General features: G+C 39.3%; 1 pseudogene; it reads left to right on the forward strand.

The window, feature by feature from the left end:
• Positions 1-9,756: 9,756 nt before the first annotated feature.
• Positions 9,757-10,395, forward strand: LOC108528035 (transcription elongation factor B polypeptide 1-like; annotated as a pseudogene).
• The last annotated feature ends 13,433 nt before the right edge of the window (positions 10,396-23,828 follow it).

The raw sequence follows: 23,828 nt of genomic DNA on the forward strand, positions 1-23,828 counted from the left end.
CCCAAGTTCATAGAGCTCTCAAGCTGTAGGCCTTAGATCTTAATCAAGGTGTGCCTGACTCCAGAATACACATCTTCACATTGTACTGAATGAATGAATATGAAGAGTGAGTGGATGAGTGAGCTGAGGCCCTGCTCCCTCTCCCCATCATCTTTCACCCTCCATTCCCACCCTGCCCTCCCAACTCATGTGCTGGTTCTGAGACTGAAAGATCAGAATTACATTTTTGCAGATTTCCCAAAGGAACATTGAGGCCATCACTCCCCTTAGTGCCTCAGGACACTAAGCTGGCTGGGGCATTACCATCTGCCTTGGCCCTTCAGGAGCTGTCAATGTCTACATACCCACTTAGCTTCCTTCCTGTCACATTGATACACTCAGCATCATTTGCCTCTAAAATATGGTGTGTGAAGGGGAAAGAGAAAGCAGCATGTTTTACAGATCAAGAAGTTTTCTTATTTACCAGTGTGCTAGTTTCTGTTATTTTTTTCTGTACCCTAGTGTATAATCAGAGCTCATAAAAGTGCTACTGTGTGGGAGGTCTACATTTCCTCTCGATTAAGCATCCCCAGATGTTCATAGATCCTGACACTTCATGCCTCCTGCCTGCTTTGGTTCACCTTCCAGCCTCACGGCTCCTCTTTGCTTCAGTTGAGGAGCTCAGCATGTCCCACTCTGTGGTTCACTAATCAGTCATCATTCCCCAACATCGCAACTCAACGTCTGCCTATAAGTCTGTTTCCCCTTGATGTGGTCAGGTGTCTGTTGTCTGCTCATATTCAGAAATCCCTCTTTTATGAGAACCTGACTCCCAACTGCAGATGGATTTCCTTGCTGCTTTTGGAAATCACTGATAGCACTTCCTCCTTGGTGCAATCAGAGGAGTCCCTGTGTGGTACATGCTGACCCAGTGGCTAGACAGGGGTTCATCAAACATTTTTATACATTGCAGTTGGCAAACTCTCAATTTCAGGATATGCTGTGATGAAGCAAGGAAACACCGTGGTCCTCCAGATATGTCTGATGGTCTATGTTTGCAAAGTGTCATACCCAAAGGATGCTCGGGATGGCCCAAGTAGGGGTTCTTTGCTTTTCCCGTGAATCCACTCAAGGACCAGCTCCGCAGGCTTACGGTTCTGGCCTGAGGGCTTTGACCTTTATAATCTTGGAAAGGACAATGCAAGGGTTTGGGATGATCCAAGACTTGGAGTCTGCAGAACTGGGATCGAATTCTCACTCTGACGTGCTCTAGTTCTGTGATATAAAGAAAATCACTGAATTTCAGGGCTTCATTTTCCTTACTTATGAAATGGGAATAACAAGGACAACAATTACTTCACAAAATTATTGTGAGAATTAAATAAGTGAGCATGCGTGGATGTATTTGGAACAGAACAAGCTTTTATCAAATATTAAATGAATTTCTGAAGTGAAACAAATGAAGATGTCCTCTTTCATTTTCCCTTCTCACCATTAGGGAGAGAAATAGCATCACCTCAGGTGAGGGGCCTGCACCCAAACTCAAGAACCACTCTGTTGGCACTGTGGTGGGACTCAGGCCATCCTAGTCCTAGTTTCTTGACTCTACCTAGCTAAGAAGTCTGGTGTCATTTCTTTACTCCTTTATTTTAAAATTTTATTATAAAAATTTTTAAACATAGAGAAAAGTAAAATGAATGACATAATGAAGAATCTACCAGCTAGTTCCAATTATTAGCACTCTGGCATATTATAATATGAATGCATATATATGTATGTATAATATGTACATGTGTATACACACACACATATCTATTTGCTAAACTGTTGCAGACATGTTTCTTCATTCCCAAATACTTCATCAAGCATCTCTAAAAGTTGTCATTATTTATATGATTACAGCAATATTATGTGGTAACCACATTAATAGTTCCTTAATATCGTTTATTATCTAGTTCATGTTAATACTTCCCCAATTATTTCCAGAATGTGTATTGTAACATTTTTAGGAATGGGGATCCAATCAAAGATGGATTGGTTGTTAAATCTTTCAAAATCTGTAACAGACCACTTCTCCCACTCCCAGCCTACTGCCACACACTTTGTTTGCTTTCATACTAAATTCGACCCCAGGGCTATGACAGTGATTCATCAGCTGGCATCAGCTGGCACTTGAGCTGGCTTCTCAAACTGACTTGGATTGACAGAGCACAGCAGTGTGTGAAAGAGGACTGTCAAAGGCAGCAGCATAGGTAGAGACACAGAAGGAGGCAGACCTGGAGTGTGTATAGGACACTCTGAACCATTCCGTCTAATTAGAGGGCGGGAGTGTCCTACTGATACAACCCGTCATGGTGGAAAATACAAACTTGTAGTCCATTTCCAGAAAGACCTAACTTGTTGTCAACCATGGATATACTACGTATCCAGAAGTCAGAACAAATATTTCTTCACTGTTCCTTGGAGTAGAGCTGCCTTTTCCTCAAAGAGTTACTGGGAGGTCTCTTTCCCCTCTAGTCTTCCTCCTTCCTGTTGGACTCCTCAGCCTCTAGGACCTTGGCTTAACTTCACTGCTACCTTCTTAACCTTGGTTGCCAAGCCCTATGTCCCTGGAGCTATGCTTTCATTAAAGAGCAGCCTCTACCAGGCAAACCGGTATCTCTCCGAGGAAACCGATTGCCCCTCATAGCTTTGATTCCTTATCATGCTAAAATGCACTAAGGATGAGGATGGTGAGAGGCAAGAGGGGTGAAGGGAGCAAAGAACCCTGCACTGATAAGTGAGACAAGCAGAATTCTCAAGTGGTAGAAAGTGGGTTTGGAAGCATAGGTTGAATTTGGTCACCAAGAATTTCTGAGAAAGGGAAAGACCTAGTATGAACACTTGAAATGTGTCAATCTTGGAGTGAAACATAAAGTAGGCTGGAAAGAAGTAAGTCAATGTGGGGAGATTACTGTGGAGAGGCTAGCTGGGAAGTGGTAGGTAGCTGTGAAAGCATGAATACCACTATCCAAAGAGAGAATGCTGAGATAGAGAACACTGCTAAGGGTGACTCTTTAGGGCACACACACAAACTGGGAGGTCAAAAGAAGCACCGAGGAGAAGGTAGAACCAACTCATTCTGAGAGGGAGGAGGAGAACCAGCCCATCCCTGTATAACAGAAGCAAGTGAAGAGATTTTCCAAAAGGAAAGATTGGTCACAGTATCCCATGATGAACTGCTATTGTAGAGATAAGACCTGAGCAAGCTACTTTGAATGGGGTGTCCAACAGGTAACTTCCTTCAGGCCACCACTGGCCCATTGGCATCTGTCTTTCTTTCTGGGGTCCTCCTCTGCCAGCCATACTCATCTCTCCACTGAACTCTGGGTCCCATCCCCTTCTGCCCCCTCGCTCAATCAGTCTCCCCTCTCCTGTGTTAATCCTCAGCCAATAAAGAGGCCCAAGACTCTTCTATCTTAAAAATGCAAACCAACCAACCTCCCTCAATCTTACATCTGCATCCAAATCTTGTCTTCACTCTCTATTATGCCACATTCAAGCTCTTTGAGGAACTTACCTGTGTCCATTTCATCTCCTTTCATTCCTTCCTTACTGCTGTCCCTTTCATCAATGCTATCCTCATTAGGTTCACTGATGCTCTCCATACTTTTCAGTCCAACAGGCAATTTTCTATCTATATCTTATCTGGCCCTGTAAGTCATTTGATAATATTAATTAATTTCTTTTGCTTATGATCTCCTCCGGCCTTGCTTCCAAAACAACACTTCTTCCTATTTCTCCTCACGCCTCTCTGTGTGTTCCCTCTCCATCTTCTCTGCCTTGAAATATGTTGGACTCCTCAGCCTCTAGGGCCTTGGTTTCACTTCACTACCACCTTCTTGATCTTTCTTGCCAAGCCCCATGTCCCTGGAGCTATGCTTTCATTAGAGAGCATAGCCTTGAGGTCTGTCCTCAGTCCTCTTCTCTCTTTATGCAGTACAGCCCTCTTGGGCACCCTCTCTATAGGCCCATGTGGCCACCACCATCTTTATGCTGATGAGCCCCAGATCATGTCTCCATCTCCAGGCCTCTCCCCTGGGTGGAATCTAATTGTCTACCGGACAGCTCAGTTTTTATTCAGCTAACACTTATATACTATGTGGCAGGTACTGTTCTAAGCACTTTATAAAATATTAGCTTACTCAGTGCCCTATTTGCTGGAATTTGAAAGTTTGTCCTCTTCCAAATGCGTGTTGAAACTTAATTGCCATTGCAACAGTATTAAGAGGTTGGACCTTTAAGAGGTTATTAGGCCATGTGGGCTCTGCCATCATGAACGGATTAATGCTGTTATCAAGGGAGAGGGTTTATTATTGTGGGAGTGGATCTAAAAAAGGAACATTCCCTATCACTCTTTTTTTTTCTTTTTTTGGAGGTATGCAGCATCTTTTGCCAGTTGTCAGCAACTTGCTATTGGACTTCTCAGCCTCCAAAACTAGGAGCCAATAAACTTCTGTTCTTCATAAATCACTCAGTCTCAGATATTCTGTTATCGCAGCACAAAATGGACTAAGACAACATTCAAAGAGGAAAATTGCCGTCACCAAATAATGAACGCACCCCCTTTCCATCAAACCTCCTTCTCCTCACTCCACTTTGAGGTTGGTCTTAGAGAGAGGCATCTACCACTCATGCAATGCTCCAGCCAGAAATGAGTGGCTCCTCCTAGACACATCTTTCCTGAACCACCCATTCCTTCACCCCCTCTGCTCCACAGTCAGCAAGTCCCAAGACCTGCTTATTCCTCCTCTTTCTTACCCACCCCTCCCACATCCACTGCCACTGGTTTGATTCTGCCCCTCACCACACCTGACCTGGATTCTCACAACAACTATCTGGAGTCTCCTGCCTCTGATTCTTTCCAAATGCTTTCTTCTTTTTTTGGAGACTGAGTCTTGCTCTGTCACCCAGGCTGGAGCACAGTGGCATGATCACAGCTCACTGCAGCCTCAACTTCCCAGGCTCTAGTGATTCTCCCACCTCAGCCTCCTGAGTAGCTGGGAACATAGGCACACACCACCATGCCTGACTAATTTTTGTATTTTTGGTAGAGTCAGGGTTTCACCATGTTGTCCAGGCTGGTTCCGAACTTCTGAGATCAAGTGATCCACCCGCCTCAGCCTCCCAAAGTGCTGGGATTACAGGCAAGAGCCACCACACCCAACCTCCAAATACTTTCTTCTAAAATACATTCTGATCCTGTCTCCACCTGTACTCTCTGCCCTCCTGCTTAAAGTCTTCCTATTTCTTCCCCAGATTGCAGAATGAATAAAACTCAAAGTCACAGGAAATAAGATGGGAAAGTCCAGGGAAGCTCCCAGATGGCTATCTCATGCTTCTGCACTTTCCTACTAAGCCCTTCACCTCTTCTCTTTATAACAATCACAGACTCCTCCCAAAGTGAATTTTTCTCTCAGAAGCCTTCTTTATTGCTTTGACCAACCCCATTGGTACTTTCACAGCACACATTATGTATTTATCTATTGTTGCATGTATTGTTCTGTCTTTCCATTGTTTATTTGCTGGTCTCATCCACCAGCTGCAAACTTCTTAAGAGGAAGGACTGAGCCGTATTGAACTGTGACTCTCTAGTACTTCAGAAGCTTCTGTTGAATGAATGAACTAATGACAATAAAATTGTGTGATATTATAATTGAATAACTGACTGTTCAAGGGTCTGTGATCTAGGATCAGTCCACTTCATTTAAAATCCTATTTCAACTGTCATTTACAAGATCTGTTCATTTGGGCACATATCTTAATGCCCTATGGCTCAGTTTTCTTGTCTATACAATTAGGATTAATAAGATAGCCCATAGGTTCACTGTGGTAATTAGATACTCTATAAATTATTAGTAAAATATCTAACATGTGAGTACTTAATAAATGTTTGCTATTACCATTTTTAAATTGGAAATCAATTACTTTTCAGGTGCTTGGAAGTACTTTTTTAAAATGCAGATTGACTATTCTTCCTGCAAAAGTTGTTATGAATTTTAATACTTTCTATAAATTGTCTTCATTTTTGTTAATTTGCAGTATTAAAATTTGATCTATAGCAAGGAAAAGCTCAGCTCAGCTCTTGGCATAATTATCGCAATTTCCAAAAAAACAGGAGATGAGTTAATGAGATGATCTTACCCTGTTGGAGGTCCCAGATTCAGATGACTGAGGGATATAATCTTTCATTCCAGGAACGAAGGGAGGAGGTGGGAATCTTGCCACTCACTTACGTTTACTGCTGTTTCCTGAGTCAGAAGAAGCTTGAAGATCAAGGTGTACACTCCAGAGACCTACTAAATGTGTTCACCCTGCTCCCCAGCACATTTCGGGCACAACCCTGATTTACTCAGGCAGGTACAAAACCACAATTCAGGGTTTACCAGGTTTCTTTCACTGGTTGGAAAGAGTATGAAGTTGCAAGGGTGTTTAATATTTGTGAATGCGATGTTAGGAATACTGCAGATCACTTAAATATCCTCTGAGACTAAATACAAATAATTTCTGATTCAGCCACAGATTTGAAATATAATACAGGTGAGGAATAACCCCCTCAAGCATACGGGAAGCCTGACTGCAGAATTTTGAAAGCCTGTCTTGGCTACTGAGAGATCATTTCAACAAATAATTAACCAGTATCACAAACTTAGTTGAAAAACCACTGATCAGTTCAATTTTTTCTATTAGTACCCCTTTACCTGCATGAACATTTATGTTTGGACCCAATCCAGCTGTTGCTACTACCAGATGGTTTATAGATGCATGCTGAGACACATCTAAGAAGTAACATCTGGAAATCTTTGAATCGCATTCTTCTTGCTAAAATATCCCTGGGGGAATAGGGGCCTCAAAATAGAGAAAAATCCAAACCTTTAATGGTTCTTGTGAAGGGTGTGAGATATTAGAGTTTTTCTGTCTTAATTAAAACTTCCAGAGAACAAAACAGAAATCGACCTAAAATTCTAATTGAAAAAGCATTAATTCTATGTGTAAATGAGTATCACCTCTTCAATTATATTATGAATGTGTCATTCTTCATCTTTATGAGATTAAAGATTATGAGGGCATCATCTTTAATACAAGTTTATAAAAACATTCAACCACTTGAAAGATGTGTGTTCAAAATCCTTTGTCTAGCAGTGGTGACAGATTTGCACTGCCCCTTCATGGGTATGTCTGCACCAAGGGACCTGGAACAATCTCCTGGATTGTTGCAAGGTTTAGTGAGATAATGTACATGAAAGAACTTGCAAAATGAAGAGCACTTTATAAACTGTAAAGGTCCACATCAACACAGACTGCTTGGACCAGAACTCACAGTACAGAAAATAGTAGAGCAAAGCAAAAATGATTTACTCAGGCAGGTACAAAACCACAATTCAGGGTTTACGAACCAGTGCTCAAACTACCAAAGTAATATATTGGCTTGCATCATAGACCTGTTGTGGGGGGTGAAGGTGGGTGTAGTTTTTGTTGTTGTTGTTGTTGTTGTTGTTTTTCATTTTACAGCAGTTTTATTTTTTCAGACAACTCGAACAGAGTACAGAGTCCCCATGGACTTCCCCTCCCTCTCTTCCCCTGCCACCTCAGCAGTTTCCACTAGTAACATCTCCCGTTATTGTAGTACATTTGTTACAATAAACAAATCAATATTGATATATTATTAGCTAAATTATTAGTTTCCATTATTAACTAATTTGATACATTATTAATTATAATCTAGATATTGATATATTATTAACTGAAGTCCACAGTTTACACTAGGTTTCTCTTCCTGTTATATAGTTGTCTAGATTTCATCTAAACTTTGAAATTACTCCATGTAAGGCTGGGGGCAGTGGCTCACACCTGTAATCCCGGCACATCAGGAGGCCGAGGTGGGAGGATCACCTGAGATCAGGAATTTGAGATCAGCCTGACCAACATGGAGAAACCCTGTCTCTACTAAAAACACAAAATTAGTCAGGCGTGGTGGCACATGCCTGTAATCCCAGCTACTTGGGAAGCTGAGGCAGGAGAATCGCTTGAACCCGGGTGGAGGTTGTGGTGAGCTGAGATCGTGCCATTGCACTCCAGCCTGGGCAACAAGAGGGAAACTCCATCTCAAAAAAAAAAATAAAAATAAAAGAAAAGAAAAGAAATTACTCCATATAGAATGTTATTCAAATTTGGGACTTCCTTCTCTATTTGTGGGTTTCAGATTTTCTGAGGCTGCAGAATTTTTACAGAGGATCCATAGATCCTATGCAAAGCTAGCCTTTAGGGTAGACTGGACAATGTGCTTTTACTGGGCCCTGGAAAAAATATTTATTAATGAATGAGTGAAAAAGCAATTCACTTACTCATTTATATACTGCTATATTTCAAATTTTGTAAATGCCATTATATTTCAGTTATCTATACTGTGTTACAAAACACACCACAACTTAATGGTTTAAAACAACGATTTTTTATTTCTCAGAATTCTCTGCATCTACTAAGTGGTTCTGCTGGTTTTGTCTGGGATTATTCACGTAACTGCATTCAGTCAGCAGAGAAGCTGGTGACTGGGCTGATGGCTTATCCTCAAGGAGACTAGATCAGCTTCCTCACATAATGGCAGCCAGGTTCCAAAGCAAACCCCAGTGCGCAAGTACTTATCAAGTCACTACTTGTGTCAGGTTTACTGATGTCCCCTTGGTCACAGTGCTAACAGAGTCAAGTCCAGAATTAATGTGGCAAGAAATTGAACCAGGAGGTTTGATTTTCTGTGGACAAACAGTGTAACAATCTACATACAATGTTGTAATTAATTAATTTGTAAATTCATGTAAAGGAGTTATTGAGGCTGGGCGTTGTGGCTCACGCCTGTAATCCCACCACTTTGGGAGGCCGAGGTGGGCAGGTGGATCACTTGAGGTCAGGAGTTAGAGACCAGCCTGGCCAACATGGTGAAACCCGTCTCTACTAAAAATACAAAAATTAGCTGGGTGTGGTGCTGCACGCCTATAATCCCAGCTACTTGGGAAGCCGAGGCAGGAGAATCATATGAACACGGAAGGTGGGGGTTGCAGTGAGCTGAGATCGGGCCACTGCACTTCAGCCTGGGTGACAGAGCGAGACCCTGTCTCAAAAAAAAAAAAAAAAAAAAAAAAAAGGAGTTACTGAATCCCTAATAGGTTTTCATCAGAAGTTTTATCAATCATCAGAATTTTCATTAAAACTTCAGATACTCTTCTGAGAATCCATTAAATTGTCTGGCATTGTAAAGAGATCTCTGTAGTTAAAAGGGATGGGAACCTCTAAATAAATGCACCATCTGCTAGGAATTTAAAATATTTGGTCTTGTTGATGTTTGGGATGAGATTTGACATATTTGGCAAATGCTGCTTTAATGTTTATTATGTTTTCCGCCTTACTTAGGATCATGAGTATTAAATAAAGAATGTTTAAAAAGGTAATTTATTACTGCTCCTTTGCTAGAAGAATAAAATGGGGAATTTGTTATTTCTCATCCAAGGCAGACTATGTCACCTGAATGTGTCAGGCCCACCCCTGGCTCCTATGGCTTTAATGTGGCAGACATGAAGGATAAAGCACCCAGTCAGGAACCTACGGCGGCAGTCAGCTGGGAGTATAGGGGCAGCCCTGGAGTAGCGGTTGTGGCAGTGCACATGGACGCAGCTGCAGTGGCTGTGGGGCTGACTACTAACGTTCCTGGTGATGCAATGTAGAATTTCATAAGAACACATAGATGGAAGGAAAAAAACCTATGGTGACCGTGAAGGCCTTGATGCCATGTATGTCAAATTGATATCGTCTGTTGGTCACAAAGTTATTGTATAAAGAGAATACGCAGTAACATCAATAACAATAAAGGCTATGTTGAGTGAACCAGATCAGTTTGCTGAAAATGAAATCAGTGAGGTCGGTTTTAGAGAAATCTCTTCACAAGTGCTATCAAAAGTATGCACGTAAGCTGCATGCTCTGGCTCAAGCCTATAATCACAGCAGTCTGGGAGACCTAGGTGGGAGGATTGCTTGAGCCTAGTTCAAGACCAGCCTGGGCCACAGAGTGAGACCCCGTCTCTCCAAAAAACATTAAAAATCAGCTGGGTGCAGTGGCATACACCTGTAGTCCCAGCTACTTAGGAGGCCGAGGTGGAAGTATCCCTTGAGCCCAGGAATTCAAGGTTGCAGTGAACTATGATCACAACACTGCACTCTAGAGTGGGTAACAGAGCAAGACCTTGTCTTTAAAAAAAAAAAAAAGTACGAATATATTTTACATACAAGGTTCACTACACTAACAGCTCCACAGAGATTCTCAGATTCGCAACTGCACCTCAGATTGCACCAGAATTGCTGATGACTGTGAACTTCCTAGATTGTTAAATAAATTATAATAATTTTTAAAAGTACCAAAAGTTAACCTTTGAACAATGCAACAGTGCAGAAAGCTGGCAACCAACAAATATAAAATCCCTACTTTAAAACGCTGTTTTAAATTATGAAACCAAGAATATAAAATGATGTAACATAAAGTTTCTTTTTTTTTTTTTTTTTTGAGACGGAGTCTCGCTCTGTTGCCCGGGCTAGAGTGCAATGGCCGGATCTCAGCTCACTGCAAGCTCCGCCTCCCGGGTTTACGCCATTCTCCTGCCTCAGCCTCCCGAGTAGCTGGGACTACAGGCGCCCGCCACCTCGCCCGGCTAGTTTTTTTGTATTTTTTAGTAGAGACGGGGTTTCACGGTGTTAGCCAGGATGGTCTCGATCTCCTGACCTCGTGATCCGCCCGTCTCGGCCTCCCAAAGTGCTGGGATTACAGGCTTGAGCAAATGCGCCCGGCTATAAAGTTTCTTTATCTTCATATCTGCTTTCTAAAGTGCCAGACAATGACTGTAAAATGAGAAGGGCATCAATCGGTAACAGAACAGGCAAGGGAAATAGAGGGTGAGTAAATTGTTACATTGACCAAGAATCTAATAATCTTCTTGTTCACAAGGGTGAAATCAAAAGTAGGAATTTAAGTTTCCTGGTGAGTTGGATACCATTCCATCTTCATTGGTGATAATGAGTCAGTACTCTGGGCAATCAATGATCTCACCAGGTGGGCAGACTCAGAAGGAGGAGCCTTAGTTCCTCTCTAAGGGAGCCTCCCTGCAAGGATCTACACTACACAAGTGATTAAAAGGCAATTCATTGGCTCGTGGCCACCTGCTGACACCATCGTTCCAGCAGACTCTGACAGCCTGCTGGAGAATTGCATTAGTTGTTGTTTGTCCCCATCTTTATTGATGCCTCCCTGGGGTGTCTGTACCCCAACCCCACAGTTTTCTAGCTGGGCCTGATGTTTCTCTTTAGACATTTCTAGCAGACCATTTTCTCAGTTTATCCTACGTGGCTTAGCAATTCTCTCTAATGTCCTTTTTGTTTCGTAGTTCTTTTCATTAATTTACTCAACGTGCATTGAATGGCAGGTGTGTTCAAGGCTCCATGCTAGAGGAGTTATACAGTGGAAATGCAGTTGGTTAAGAGAGAGATATCAACAAATAGTTCTCAAAAAAGTAGTGCATGCTAATCTAGGAGGACAGGTATCCGGACAGTGTTGGCCAACCCAGCTTTCTCCCTTGTCACTTACAGAATGCAGTGTCCTGGGATGAAGAGGAACTGTCCAGAACAACCCAAACTTTGCCCTTGTTCCTACTAGAACAGGATGTTCTGGAATCCTTGTGTTCGGTGAGCCCAGAAATGCTCAGGGTATAAAACCCATGGCAGGGTGATTGCAGGGTCTCCCAGCTGCAGAGTGACACGGAACACGGGCAGACAACTAGAAAGTTGTATTGAGCCTTGCTGGACCAAATCCTTGGTTTCCTTTTTTTCTTTTTTCTTTTTTTTTCTGTTTATCTGTCAGTAACAAATCTGCTTTGACTAACTTGGTGAGCATGGATTCTGTCTCACTGGACTAGACCTACAAACCTTTGCAGTAATAAATGTCCCAAGTGGTAGAATGAAGGGTCAGAGGAAAGAACTATTCCATTATGCTCCTCCTTCGGTGAACACTGTTTTCCAACTTCCTTCAAGAGCTCCTTTTCCTTTTTGCCGGTACTCACTTTCCACTGTCTCTCTTCTTACTCACTAGGTAATGCATCTATTCATTTGGCTCTAACACCTAATTCCCAGCCCCTACCATTCTCCTTAAACTCCCACCCGTATTTTCAACTATCTGTTAGATGTTGCTACTGAAAGTTTCTAGGTCTTCTCTTATGCAGTATGTCTAAAACCAAATTTATTTTTCTGGTACTTACAGATCCTCCTGTATTCCCAGACTCCAACAATGGCTACAAGCTAGAAACCTTAAGTAGTTTTGATACATCCTATGCCTGGACTCCTAAACCTAATGCTTTGCCAAATGTGGTTGTTTTTACCTTGGTTTTAAACTTTTTGTTTAAACTAATACCTTGGTTTTAACTTTTTGTTTAAACCAATACCTTGGTTTTACCCCTTAAACTCTTCATCTTATCCCCTTACTGAATTATCTGGTTTTTCTTTTTCAGAACCGTTATACCAACCTGTTAACTGGACTCCCGACCTCCATTTCTTTCTTCTCAAACTATCCTCCACTGATACTAGAGTGATCACTTTAATATATAAAGTGATCATGTCACTTCCCTGTTTCAGAACCTCATTATTGCACAGAGTAAAGCCCAGATTTTTAGCATGCCAGAGAAGGCTTTCATAATCTGGTCTAATTGGTGATACATAAATACCCACCCCCACCCCAACACACACACATACACACATACATGTTAACTCTTCCAAAAGCATCCTAGCTTCTTAGGGAGAAAAACTTGTCAAATATTTGAAAATGAAGAAAAGTAATCACTAGCAGTGTCTTCCATGAAACGCTGGCCTTGCCTAGTAGGGCCTTCAGGGATGATCTGATTCTATAGGGTTGTATGCCTTTGATTGCCTAACTAGGCTATCTTACAGTTCTGTACAAGTAGAGATTAAATTGTAGAAAATTGATAGTAATAAAAATATCTCTTCCCAAACGTTCACTCTCTCTGTCTTAGCTAGGACATCTATCTTCTCCTGCCCCTGGGACATAGGCATGCCTGGTTTCTGGCCCTCAAACTCAGACCAAGGCTTACACTATTTGCTTCCATGGTTCTTAGGTTTTGGGGCTCAGAATAAATTATACTGCCAGCTTTCCTGGCCTTCCAGCTTATAGACAACAGATTGTGGGAATTCTCAGGCCCATACTCACTCCTTAAATCTTCTGCTAAAGTCTTCTATTTGTCAAACCCAACCAGAAGCCAGAGGACAAGAGACCCCAAGTAGTGTGCTACGTAATGACATCCTGCCTGATGCACCATGAGGGGAAAAGCCAGCTGGTAAAGGCCACCCACAGAGATAAGCAGAGGAAAGCCGACAAAGCCTGGGCCCCTGATGACATCATCTGGTTGCTGCTTCATCGCATCATCCCAGAACCATGTTCTACAGCCTTCTCGTCAGTCCCAGTGCGATAGATATCTACATATATAAATATGTAACATATATAGACAGATGTTTGCATATATATGTAATATATATGTTACACACATGTGAGTGTGTGTGTGTGCTTCACCACATCACATGGTGAAAGCAGGAGCAAGCAAGAGAGAGTTGGGGAGGGAAGGTGCCACATTCTTTTAAATGACCAGATCTCATAAGAACTTCCTATTGCAAAGACAGCATCAAGCCATGAAGGATCCACCCCTTCATATATATATTTTTATATATAGGCCACCAGTGCCATACTCACCTTCCAGGGACCTGGGAATCGATCTGCTCCACCTGATGCAGCTGGCACCAACGTCCACACACATTAGCCATGGGCCTAGGGACTGGCTCACCCCACTCACCACTGCCCCACTCACCACTGTCCACCACTGTGGACACTGAAAACAGGGGCCTGAGAACAGCCTTTTCTACCCATTGCTGCCACCACTGGTGCCTGAGGATCAGCCCACCTAATATTCCCATGCCCAGAAAAGCTTCATCATAACCTTCACTAACGACTGCAGTGCAAGCCACTGAGGAACTCACAAATTTCACGAATGCTAATTATCACTGAAGAAATCACATGGAAATTACACTACTGCACATGTGCAAAATCAAAGCTGAAGCACCCTGGCTGACCAACACCATAGATAAATCTATAAGTAAAAAATCTTCCCTATGAAAGCCAATTTATAAAATTGGAAGAAGTGACTGTTAGGCCAGATGCACAGACATCAGTGTAAAGACACAAATGTTAAAAACTAAGAAAGCATGGCACATCCAAAGGAACACAATAATTCTCCAGTAACAGATCTCAAAGGAAAGTTAGGAAATGCCTGAAAAATAATACAAAATAATAATATTAAAGAAACTCAGTGGGATACAAGAGAACACAGATAAATAATACAAAGAAATCCAGAAAATAATTCATGATCTGAATGAGAAATTCAAAAAGATATAGATATTATTGAAAAGAAACAAACATCAATCTTAAAACAGAAGAAATCAGTGAATGCAATAAAAAACTACAACTGAGAGCATAAACAACAGACTAGCTCAAACAGAGGAAAGAATTTTGAACTCAAAACAGGTCTTCTGAAGTAATCTAGTCAGACCACCCCATTTAAAAAAAAAAAAAAAAAAAAAAAACGGAAAAGAAATAAAAGAAGAAAAGTAAGTAATAAAAAAGAAAAAAAGGACTGAAAAGGCTGCATGACATATAGGACACCATAAAGTAACCAAATATTCAAATTCTGAGAGTTCCAGAAGGAGAAGATAGAGGCAATGACATAGAAAACCTATTTAACAAAATAATAGCTGAAAACTTACTGATATCATTTGGATGATTGTCCCCTCCAAATCTCATGTTGAAATGTAATCCTCAGTGTCAAAGGTGGGGCCTAGGAGGTATTTGCCTTATGGCTTGGTGTTGTCTTTGTAATAGTGAGTTCCCACAAGACCTGGTCATTTAAAATGTGTGGCGCCTTCCTCACAGCTCTCCCTCTCCTGCTTCTGCTTTCGCCATGTGACATGCCTGTTCTCCCTTTGCATTCAGCCATGATTGTAAGCTTCCTGAGACCTCCCTAGAAGCCAAGAAGACACCAGCACCATGCTTCTTGTAGTTCCTGCTGAACTGTGAGACAGTTAAAACTCTTTTCTTTATATATTACCCAGTCTCAGGTATTTCTTTTTTCTTTATATTTTTTCAGACAGGGTCTCACTCTGTCACCCAGGCTGGTGTGCAGTGGCACAATCTCAGCTTACTGCAACCTCCACCTCCTGGGTTCAAGCAATTCTCGTGCATCAGCATCTCGAGTAGCTGGGACTACAGGCACGCACCACCACACCAAGCTAATTTTGGTATTTTATAATTCAGTTGCCTAGAATGGTCTCGAACTCCTCAGCTCAGGCAATCCATCCACTGTGGCCTCCCAAAGTGCTAGGATTACAGGTGTGAGCCACTGTTCCCGGCCTCAGGTATTTCTTTACAGCAATGCAGGACAGCCTAACACAATGAGTGAGTTCTTGTTCTGAGTTCACACAAGATCTGATTGTTTAAAAGAGTGTAGCACCTCCCCCTCTCCTTGCTCTCGTTTTTGCCTTGTGACATGCTGGTTCCCTTTTCACCTTCAGCCATGATTGTTAGTTTCCTGACGGCCTCATCAGAAGTAAATGCTGGCACTACGCTTTCTGTACAGTCTGCAGAACTGTGAGCCAATTAAACCTCTTTTTGTTATAAATTTTACAGTCTCAGGTATTCCTTTATAGTAACAAAAGAATGGACTAACACTCTTTCCAAGTCTTGCAAGACAAGTAGACATTCAGATATAGGAAGCTCAAAGATGACAAAATAGATTCAACCCAGGAAGTTCTTTTCAAGGCACATTATAGTCAAACTGTCAAAAGTCCAAGAGAAAGAAATAATTCAAAAGTCAGAAAGAGAATAGCATCAAGTCACATATAACAGAATCTCCATCAGGCTAACATCATATTTCTCAACAGAAACTTTACAGGCTAGTAAAAAATGTTATGCTATATTAAAAGAGCTAAAATAGCCTTTCCCAGAGAAGTAAAAACTGAGAAATTATCATCACTAGACTGATCCTACAAGAAATGCTTAAGGAGTCCTATATCTAGAAGTGAAAGGATGATATCTACCATCATGAAAACACATGAAAGTATAAATCTCACTGGTACAGCAGATATACAAATGAGAAACAGAAAGGAGTCAAACATTACCACTACAGTAAACCACCAGACTGCAGTAGTAAGCAATAAGAGACAAAGAAAGGAATAAAGGATCTACAAAACAACCCCAAAACAATTAACAAAATGACAGAAATAAGTCCTCACCTATCAATGACAACTTTGAACATGAACAGATTAAATTCCCCACTTACAATTTGTAGACTGGCTGGACAGATTAAAAACATAACCCAATTATATGCTACCTATAAGAAACTCACTTCACCTGTAAAGACACATATAAACTAAAAGTGAAGAAATGGAAAAATATTTTCACACAAATGGAAATTCAAAATGAGCAGAAGGGGCTATACTCCCACCAGATAAAATAGACTTTAAGTAAAAAACTGTAAAAGAGACAAAAGGTCATTATTTAATGATAAAGAGATCAATTCAGCAAAAGGATATAATAGTTCTAAATATATATCTTTTATATTTTTTGTACATTTTGTACGTGTATATTTTTGTAAATTTATTTACATATAAATGCATGCATATTTATAAATATATATATATACACACACACACACACACACACATATATATATATATATATCTGAACTTGGAGCACCCAGATACATAAAGAAGCAAATACTATTAAGTCTAAAGGGAGATAGACTACAATACAATAACATTTGGGGACTTAAACATTTCACTCTTGGCATTGTACAGATCACCTAGATAGAAAATCAACAAAAACATTGGACATAAACTGCGCTTTAGAAAAATGGACCCAACAGACATTTACAGAACATTTTATAAAACAAATGCAGAATGTACATTCTCAGCAGCACATGGAACATTCTTCAGTGTAGACCATATGTTAGGCCATAAAACCAGTTGCAACAAATTTTTAAAACTTGAAATTATATCAGGTATCTTATTTGGCCACAGTGAAATAAAACCAGAAATAAATAACAAGAGGAACTTGGAAAACTGTACAAGTACATGGAAATGAATCAATATGCTCCCAAATGACTATGGAGTCAATGAAGAAATTAAGAAGTAAATCAAAAGTATTCTTGAAACAAATGAAAACGAAAATACAATATACCCATATCCCATAGGTATAGGATACAGTAAAAGCAGTGCCTAGAGAGATGTTTATGGCAATAAATGCCCACATCAAAAGAGTAGAACAATTTCAAATAAACAACCTAACAATGCACCTCAAGGATCTATTTATAGCCAAAATCATAACTGCTATGAAATAGCAACCATCTGACCCCTTCATAGAGAAGCACTCCCGAAGTCATAAGTTCAGCAAAGTACTAGGTCTCAATTTCTTCCTCCCAATGTTTTTTATACTGGATATCAGATGTTGTTAGTAGCTCTATAGAGTGCTGGGTACACATGTCCTCCGTCAAATTAAATTTAAAATTAAGCTGCCAAGTTGAAATTCCTGGAGGGTTTTCTACTTGCTCATTCATAAATGTCAGTCCTAGTTGAATTATCTTTAACAAGTCTACATTACACCGCAATAGTTGATACTGATAATCAGGATTGCTCCTGAATTCTCTAATAGGTCTTGCAACCACACCTGGAAACAGTCATGACATGAAACAGTCCTTTTATTTTTATTTTATTTCGAGCTACACACATGCTTATATATAGATTTTATCTCTGTTGAATCCCTTGAACAACAGACAGTACCTTCCCCCACCTTTCATGGCCCATTTTATTGTCCGCCTTTCAGTACTAAGTATGACCATTCCTATCTCAGATCTTAAGAAAAAGAAACACAGTCAGGTTAAATTTGGCCTTAATTTAATATAATTTAATGGGGAAAGAGACATCGTATTGAATATTTTGATAAACTTTACCTACTTGAGTTTGGTTTATTTTTCCCTTTTCCTAAATTAACTAGAACTGACTGTAATTTATTTCCCTGTTTCATATCTCTCCATTCCATTCTACAGGCGTTTTAGCTATTTGAGTTGGTGAACCATCAATTTTGCACTTTAGAGAGTGATTCTGACTCAAAACCTCTGTTTTATCAGAAATTTTGTTTTCTCTTTATCTTAGCTGGAAAAATGACCATCTGCCAACTTTACACAGTATTTACTTGTTTTTGACCCACAGAATATAGCCCATTCATTGTGCAACTGTCAATTCAGCAAAACCAAAAAAAGGAAAGACAAGAAACTACTGAGGAGCTTAATAACTGCTGTTTCTGTACATAGCATTGAATCTTCCAAGTGCTTCTAGTGTCTGTCAGTTTCTAATTGGCATGTGTAGGCTGCTCTGTGACTAAAGAATTTTCAAACCAGCTTTACACTCTTCAGGAAAAATTCTTTGTGATTGGATGTTTAGTATCTGTCAGGAAACTGGTACTCAAGATGTTGAAGCTACAGTTATTTTATGATAGCACACTTCCCTTGATCTGTTTACTTTTATTCCATCACTGTTTACCCTTTATTTTAATTCATTTTGTAGCCATACTTATGATGCTCTTGATTTATTGGTTACACAAATCAATTTTATTAAAATCCAAAGATAACAAGTCTTTAGGTATATTTTGTACCAAATTAAAGACAAAAATTGTGCTTTCATAGTTGCTACAAAGATAAATAATGAAGAAATTTGGTACAAAACAACAAAATACAATATATATGCATATCCATATATATATATATATGGATATATATATATAGCTAATAAAATTACCTAAGGAGTGTAATGCTTGTTTTTTTAGTGTGTGTATATCTTTGCAATCTATTTTTTATATGTATTGACAAAAGAGATTGTGAAATATTTAGCCATGCAGAACATGTGACCAGACCAGAGCATGTGTAGGAAGACCTTTTGGTAATCATTAACTCTACCCTGAAATGATGGACTACAAGTTATGATGTGTGTTACCTACACTTCAATCGGTAATATTAGCAAATCTCCAAATGTTAGCCACATTGGTTTGTCTCCCTTGTACATTCTTTATTCATGATATTACAGTTCTGTAACTGGGTAATCCTTTTAAATAAAAGATTATTTACAAAACAGAGAGTGTTATTTGTTTTAGAGCTTTTGTAAATAAAGGCTTCAAATATATTTTCTTACAAAAAAAGTTAAAAAGTACAAAGGATTAATCAAATAAAAAATTGGTTTTTTTGAAAAGAAAAAAATTGATAAACCACTAGCTAGAGTAACAGAAAAAAAGAGAGAAGACTCAAATAAAAGCAGGAAAAAAGGAGACATTACAACTGATACCACAGAAATCTAAAAGACCATTAGAGACCATTATGAATAACTATACAATAACAAATTGGAAAACTTAGAGGAAATTGATAAATCGTTGGATACATAAAATCTACCAAGATTGAACCAGGATGAAATAGAAAATCTGAACAGACTAATAGGATTTAATAATATTGAATCAGTAATAAAATTATCCCACAATAACAAAAAAGCCCAGGACCAGACAGCTTTGCTGCTGAATTCTACCAAACTTATAAAGAAGAACTAACACCAATTCTTCTCAAACTATTCCAAAAATCTGAAGAATAGTAGGGAATTCTTCCTAAGTCATTCCATGAGGCTAGCATTAGCCTGATACTGAAACCAGATAAGGACATAATAAAAAATAAAACGACAGGCCAATACCTTTGATGAACACAGATGAAAAAACCGTTGACAAAATACTAGCAAACTGAATCCAACAACACATCAAAAAGATAATATACTATGACCAAGTGGGATTTATCCCAGAAATGCAAGGATGGTTCAATACACACAAATTTGTTGTGTGATACATCATATCAACAAACGAAGGACAGAAACAGAAACCTTATGATCATCTCAATAAAAACAGAAAAAGCATTTGATAAAATTCAACACCACTTCCTGATCAAAACTCTCAACAATTCAGGCATACAAGGAACCTACCTGCTATGGTTTTGTTTTGTGTCTCCACCCAAATTTCATGCCAAATTGTAATTCCCAATGTTAGGAGAAGTACCTGGTGGGAGGCGATTGGATCATAGGGGTGAATTTCCCCTTTGCTGTTTTCATGATAGTAAGTGAGATCCAGTTGTTTAGAAGTGTGTAGCACTTCCTTGTTCACTCTCTCCCTCTCCTGCTCTGCCATGGTAAGAGGTACTTGCTTTCCCTTTGCCTTCCAACATGGCAGTAAATTTCTTGAGGCCACCCAGCCATCCTTCCTGTACAACCTGCAGAACTGACTCAATTAAACCTCTTTTCTTCATGGATTATCCAGTCTCAGGTAGTTCTTTATAGCAGTGTGAGAACAGACTAACACTACTTCAACCTAATAAAGGCCATATATAACAAATCCACAGCTAACATCATACTGAATGGTGGGGCTGGGACTTGGGAGGCTAATGTGGAAGAATTGCTTGAACCCAGGGGTTTGAGGCTGCAGTGAGCTATGATAACATCACTGCCCTCTATCCTGGGTGACTGAGCAAGTGAGATCTTGTCTCCAAAAAGAAGAAGAGATACAAAATATCTCTTCTTCAGATATATGAAAATATGCCCCAAAATATTAATCATCAGGGAAATGCAAATCAAAACCACAATGAGATATTATTTCACCCCAGTTAGAATGATTATTATTACAAAGATAAAAAAAAATAACAAATGCTCATGAGGATGTGGAAAAAAGGGAACTCTCATACACTGTTGATAGGAATGTAAATTGATATAGCCATAATGGAAAAAATATGGAAGTTTCCTAAAAAACTAAAAATGAACTGCCCTATGATCCAGCAATCCCACTACTGGGTATTTATCTAAAGGAAAGGAAGTCAGTGTATCAAAGGAATACCTGCACACCCATGTTTATTTCGGCACTGTTCACAATAGCTAAGATAGAGAATCAGTGTTCAAGTGTCCATCAATAGATAAATGGATAATGTGATCTATACATAAGAAAATACTACTCATCCATAATAAAAGTTTGAAATCCTGTCATTTGCAACATGGACAGAACTAGAGATCATTATGTTAAGAGAAATAAGCCAAGAACAGAAAGACAGACATTGTATGCACTCATTCAAATGTGGGAGCTAAAAAAAGTTGATCTTATGGAGGTAGAGAGTAGAATGATGGTTTCCAAAGGCTGGAAAAAGTGGTAGGGAGATGAAGAGAGGTTGTTTAGGGGGTACAAACATATGGTCAGAGAGAAGTAATAAATTATTAGTGCTTGGTAGCACAAAATGGTGACTATAGTTAACAACAGTTTATTTTATATTTCAAAATAGGGAGGAGAGGCTGGGCACGGTGGCTCACACTTGTAATCCCGACACTTTGGGAGGCCAAGGCAGGCAGATCACCCGAGGTCAGGAATTCAAGACCAGCCTGGCCAACACTAAAAATATAAAAATTATCTGGGCGTGGTCGTGCATGCCTGGAATCATAGCTATTTGGGAGGCTGAGGCCAAGATCGCTTGAACTCAGGTGGCAGAGGTTGCAGTGAGCTGAGATGGTGCCACTGCACTCCAGCCTGGGTGACAGAGCAAGACCTTGTCTTAAAAAAAAAAAAATAGGGAGAAGATTTGAAATATTCTCAAGACAAACGAATGATAAATGTTTGAGGTGATGGATATTCTAAATACCTTAATTTGATCATTACACATTCATGCATATCTCAAATTATCACATGTACTCCATAAATATGTATAATTTTTATATATCAATAAAAAATAATGTTATCAGTGTAGTTTACCCTTTTAAATTTTAATAAAATTTCTTTAAGCAAACAAAAGTGTTTTCTTCCATAGCAGTAAAAATGATTCCTGCCTATAACTGTGTAAATGGATTTTGCCCCACAAAGGCTGTAAATCATTGGAGGTCAAATCTTGATTTAAACTGATTTTAATATCTTACCAGTTTCCTCTTTATTTAAAGAGTTATATAACGTGTTGATACATGTTTATTTTAAATTTCCATGAGAATCATGAATTTGCCATTCTGAGACTATCTTAGCACTTTCGGAGATCATCCACTAAGCTGCTCCAGTGACTCTCCTGAAGGTGTCAGGTGAATTGCACTGCATGAGACATGCACCCCATGGGCTGCCTAAGTCCAGGCACATCTTTTATTAGTTCTCAGAGTGGCTTCCAAGTGGCAATGGAACCTCAACTTCTCTGGTAAGCAAACTTTTAATATCAGCAGAAATTATGTTTTATTGTATGTCAGCTTAAACATAATTTTGAAGGTCTTAGAAAACATAGAACGAATATTAAAATGAGCAAATAAAAGGGAAATATTGGCTACAAGCATTGAGTACTAAGAATAATTTTATTTTCTTTTGATTCTTATTTTCATATGCAATAGAGCAGCTATATCTTTTGGTCATTTTTGCCACTTTGAGAAAGTGTAAAAGGATTGGGTGGTTGTAGAAAATTGTGCTTTGCCTATTCACAAGAGCAAAGACTTGGAACCAACCCAAATGTCCATCAATGACAGACTGGATTAAGAAAATGTGGCACATATACACCATGAAATACTATGCAGCCATAAAGGATGACTTCATGTCCTTTGTAGGGACATGGATGCAGCTGGAAACCATCATTCTCAGCAAACTATCACAAGAACAGAAAACCAAACACTGCATGTTCTCATTCATAGGTGGGAATTGAACAATGAGAACGCCTGGACACAGGAAGGGGAACATCACACACCGGGGCCTGTTGTGGGGTGGGGGGAGGGGGAAAGGATAGCATTAGGAGGTATACCTAATGTAAATGATGAGTTAATGGGTGCAGCACACCAACATGGCACATGTATACATATGTAACAAACTTGCATGTTGTGCACATGTACCCTAGAACTTAAAGTATAATAATAAGAAAAAAGAAAGTTGTGCTTTGTGTATTCAAGATCTTTGATGATCTGCTAAAATCCTTGTATATGACAGAATTTTCCCAATTTTCTACAAAATAGAAATTAATTATTTTGATTGAAAGTAATAATAATATAGGTGGCTAAAACTATATCAGAACAATAGTAACAAGGAAAATAACCTGTATGTTTATTTTTCAAATGAAAAGTAATAGTCCTAAAGTAACAGTTCCTTCCAGGCAGAGGAAGAAAGAGCATAATGAAGGACAAAGCTCAAGCAGAATGAACTGCATTTGCCTTGGTTTAAAGCATCTGAGTCTGAAAAGAAATTATGAACTCCACTAAAATTTTGACAAATTTTGATCAGTTTTGATGGACCTGCTTTCTTGGTTAATTGATTAATGATTTCATTAACAATGTGAAAGGTTATTAATTATCATCTCTGCAATCTGCCTACAGATAAAAAATTCCATGTCTTAGAATAATTTCCTGTGTTTTTGTTGACTTTATGATTATTAAAAAAAATAGAAGTACTAAGTTTCTGTGGAGCTGTATTTTTTTTGGTCTATTTTTAAATATTTTATTATAATTAAGTTAAGTTGCTAAATGTTGCTCCTCAGTCACCCAAGACCCTCTCTACATCAAATGATCAATTCTCTTCCTACAACCTTCTTGAATTTGCTCTCCTAAGATCAGGCCCTACATTTAGAACAAATAAAAAGTAATATTTTCAGAAT

Source organism: Rhinopithecus bieti, unplaced genomic scaffold, assembly GCF_001698545.2.
Source record: "Rhinopithecus bieti isolate Rb0 unplaced genomic scaffold, ASM169854v2 scaffold_3040, whole genome shotgun sequence".
Classification (NCBI taxonomy): domain Eukaryota; kingdom Metazoa; phylum Chordata; class Mammalia; order Primates; family Cercopithecidae; genus Rhinopithecus; species Rhinopithecus bieti.